Raw genomic sequence first — 4,065 nt, 5'->3', positions numbered from 1 at the left:
CCACCGCGTACGTCCTGTCCGGCGAGCTGTGCAGCACATGACGCTTCGGCAGTGGGTGATGACGCCTAATCACGCGATACTTCTGCTGTGCTCACAGCGGAAGTATTGCGTGATGGACGGCTTCTATTGACTACAATGGAAGGTGGCCGCGCGTTTTCCTGCAGCAATTAGAACATGCCACGATTTCTTTCACACTGCGGAATTCTGTGGTAGAATTCCGCAGCATGAACATTGATCTATAGGTCTTACACCGGCCTGAACTATCTTTTCTGGCCAGCGAAAAAATGCCCGACCGGAATGTGCATCGTATGCACTATCTTGGCCGTCCGATCACTTTTACGCCATGGGAATACACCCATCTGAACTGATGCATTGTAAACCAATAGGCAGCGTACATCAGCTGGCCATGAAAGTGCGGCCGATATACGCTCGTGTGAATGAAGCCTTAGGCTGCGTTTAGACATAACTATTAACGTTCAAATGAGTGAAAGTGAACAAATTATTCTGTTTAAACGCGAGCGAATGAGAATCATTCACTTTTCGTTCGTTGTTCAGTTTCAGACAATAAAGTAATGTCGCATGAAGACCGGAGCCGCCGGCGAGGAATGAGCAGGGGAGTGGGGCTTAGGTGAGAGTAACTGCTGACTTGTTATTTTAATATGAGGGATCCAGAGACAGGGCGTTCCTTAACTTAGAGTACTCCTTTAATGTTATGGTTGTTGAAGCCTATGGAGAAAAATTCGGTCTTTGAAGGTTGAGAACCCCAGACTGTATAGTACAATGGCTCTAACTATACAGACAGGGAGCGGCTGGTGAAATTGATGTGTAATTAAGCTCTGCACATATCCTCGCTCTATGTGTACCTTAGTTTGAGGTCATAGGTAGGTGGGTGATTACAGATCAACCTATAGGTTCCTATGTAACACTTCTTACCCTCTATGTTGTTTTTGACTTCCCCAAGCTGCTGGGTAACCCAGGTACACACACTTTTTTGCCAAGTATTCTGTTAATCATCAGCGGTATCTCTTGCTTCACGCACACTTTTTCTGGCATTTGGGGGTTTATTAAAAAACAGCTTGAATTTCATGGGGTTTTTTTATACCGGTGTTTGGTTTCTTTGGTCACACAATTTTGAGGTATTTTTTTCAGATATTTTTGTTCTATAGAGAAGCCCAGGCAAAAACACCTGCAAAAATATCATACCATGAGCATGCTACGTTCTGTAAAACACACCATGGACTCAAAAAGTGTTCCCACAATGAAGAAAAAGGGCAATAAAAAAAACGCTGTTTTGCAAGCACTCTGTGGTGCGCCATCTGGTTAATGCAGCACGAATCTGCATTCCAAAAAAATGTGGCAACAAACCTCCCCACCTTCTATTTTATCGATTACTTTACTAATAAAATGAAATCTGATAGATATCTAAGTTACAATCATAGACAAACACAATCTTAAGCCCCATTTACGACTGTGGGGCAAACGATGCCCGACACTTGTACTGGCTCCCATGCTGCTGCACAGCTGCAAGTATCATTGGCTCGCAGTGGAGCAGCTGGAGATTTCACTCCTCGCTCTCCCCCTCCCCTCTCCATTCACTTAAAGGAGATGTCCCGAGGCAGCAAGTGGGGTTATACACTTCTGTATGGCCATAATAATGCACTTTGTAATGTACATTGTGCATTAATTATGAGCCATACAGAAGTTATAAAAAGTTTTATACTTACCTGCTCCGTTGCTGGCGTCCTCGTCTCCATGGTGCCGACTAATTTTCGGCCTCCGATGGCCAAATTAGCCGCGCTTGCGCAGTCCGGGTCTTCTGTAGTCTTCTATGGAGCCGCTCGTGCCAGAGAGCGGCTCCGTGTAGCTCCGCCCCGTCACGTGCCGATTCCAGCCAATCAGGAGGCTGGAATCGGCAGTGGACCGCACAGAAGAGCTGCGGTCCACGAAGGCAGAGGATCCCGGCGGCCATCTTCAGCAGGTGAGTATGAAGACGCCGGACCGCCGGGATTCAGGTAAGCGCTGTGCGGGTGGGTTTTTTAACCCCTGCATCGGGGTTGTCTCGCGCCGAACGGGGGGGGGTTTAAAAAAAAAAAACCCCGTTTCGGCGCGGGACATCTCCTTTAATACCACAGCCATTCAGTAATGAACGGCTGCTATTTACACTGAACGATCATCATTCAAAATTTTAGGCAGCCTAAACGATGAGCGATGATTTGAACGCTGATCTTAAGTGTTAATAGCAGCTGTTCAGTACTGAATGGCCGCTGTGTTAAGTAAATGGAGACGGGTGGGGGAGAGCGCGGAGTGAAATCTCCTCCAGCCTCCCCACTGCTAGCCAACGATACTCGCTCCTGTGCAACAGCACAGGAGCGAGTACATGCAGGGACGAGTGTTGGGCATCGTGTGCTCTACAGTCGCCCCATGTAAATGGGGCTTAAGGGCTCCTTTACACTAACAATTTTCATGTCTGTGTGCTGTTCATGTTTGCAACTGACTGCATACAGACTGAGCTGTTAAAGTGAATAGGGCTATTCACACGTGTGATTTTAAATTTTTTTTTACATGGAGCAATATTTTGTGGAAAAAATAAAAAGCAAAGCATTTCTTATTTTGATCCATTTTTACGGTGCAAAAAAGAAAATAGAAGGCACATGGAAGACATGCATGTAGTCTTTGTTTTTCACTAATCATTGCTAAGTGTTTTTAGAAACAAAATTGGGCCTATCTCAGTTTTTTTAATACAAGAAAGAAAAACAGAAACACGCAACGTATACAGATGTAACACGAGCGTACATGCATTAAAATCGGTCCATTTTTCACACACTAAGGGCTTATTCAGACGGCCGTATATCGGCCGCGTATTCACGCCGGCTGATATACGGCGTCATTCTCTGCAGGGGGAGGAGGCTGGAAGAGCCAGGAGCAGTGCTCTGAGGTTCTGCCCCCTCTCCGCCAACTCTCCACCACCTCTCCACCCCTCTGCACTATTTGCAATGAGGGGAGGCGGGATGTGGGTGGAGCTAATTTCCAGAACTAAGCCCTGCCCCCGTCCCACCTCCTCTTAGTGCAAATAGTGCAGAGGGGCGGAGTTGGGGTGGAGAGGAGGCAGAGAGGGGGCGGGAGGTCAGAGCACTGCTCCGGGCTCTTTCAGCCTCCTCCCCCTGCAGAGAGAGATGCTGTATATCGGCCGGCGTGAATACCCGGCCGATATACGGTCGTCTGAAGCCGCCCTAAAATTGGACTTGCTCATCTGAATAAGGCCTAACTAAATTAATAGCACACAAACAATAGTATCATTCATGTCTTTTATGAAACACGTTGAGTGAACATTTACAGAGCAGGGAGAAAAAAATAAATGAACCCTTGAATTTAGTAGCCTGTAGATCCCCTTAAGCAGCAATCATCTCTACTAAACTCCCGTAGCTGCAAGTAAAATTTGTACAATGTTAGGGCTTATTCAGACGATCGTATATCGGCTGGGTTTTCACGCCCAGCCGATATACGGCGTCCCTCTCTGCAGGGGGAGGAGGCTGCAAGATCCGGGAGCAGTGCACTGAGCTCCCACCCCCTCTCCGCCCCCTGCCACCCTTTTCCAATCAGGTCTTGGAGATGTCATTAACATAGAGCTTAACTTTCTCTTTCTTCCTGCACTGTGGATGTTAACCAAATGTGCTCAATTAAAACAAGAGGAAAAGTATAAACTTTTGTGTGTTCTTTAGTTAGATTGTGTTTGGCTTTAATTGTGACCCTGATAATAGATCACATTTTATTAACAGCGTGGAAATCCAGGTGATTTCAAAGATTTAATTTAGTTTATATATTGGTTTAGATACTTCTATTGCATTATGATTTCTACAGTATTGCAATTGACATTTTTGCATATCTCGGGAATTATTGGATTTGACGGTTGAGGAGGTCAATTTTTTCCCCCTCCCATTGAACATCCTCTGGGACATACACTGATAAGAGCTTAAATTTGTTTTGGACTTCGTCCCATTAACCCTGGACCAAGGACAGTGAAGTTTCATCACAATGTGCAATGTTCCACTGTAGGGTGACATAGTC

This window comes from Eleutherodactylus coqui, chromosome 10 (genome assembly GCF_035609145.1).
Source record: "Eleutherodactylus coqui strain aEleCoq1 chromosome 10, aEleCoq1.hap1, whole genome shotgun sequence".
Taxonomy (NCBI): domain Eukaryota; kingdom Metazoa; phylum Chordata; class Amphibia; order Anura; family Eleutherodactylidae; genus Eleutherodactylus; species Eleutherodactylus coqui.
Note: the sequence above shows the minus strand (reverse complement) of the source record.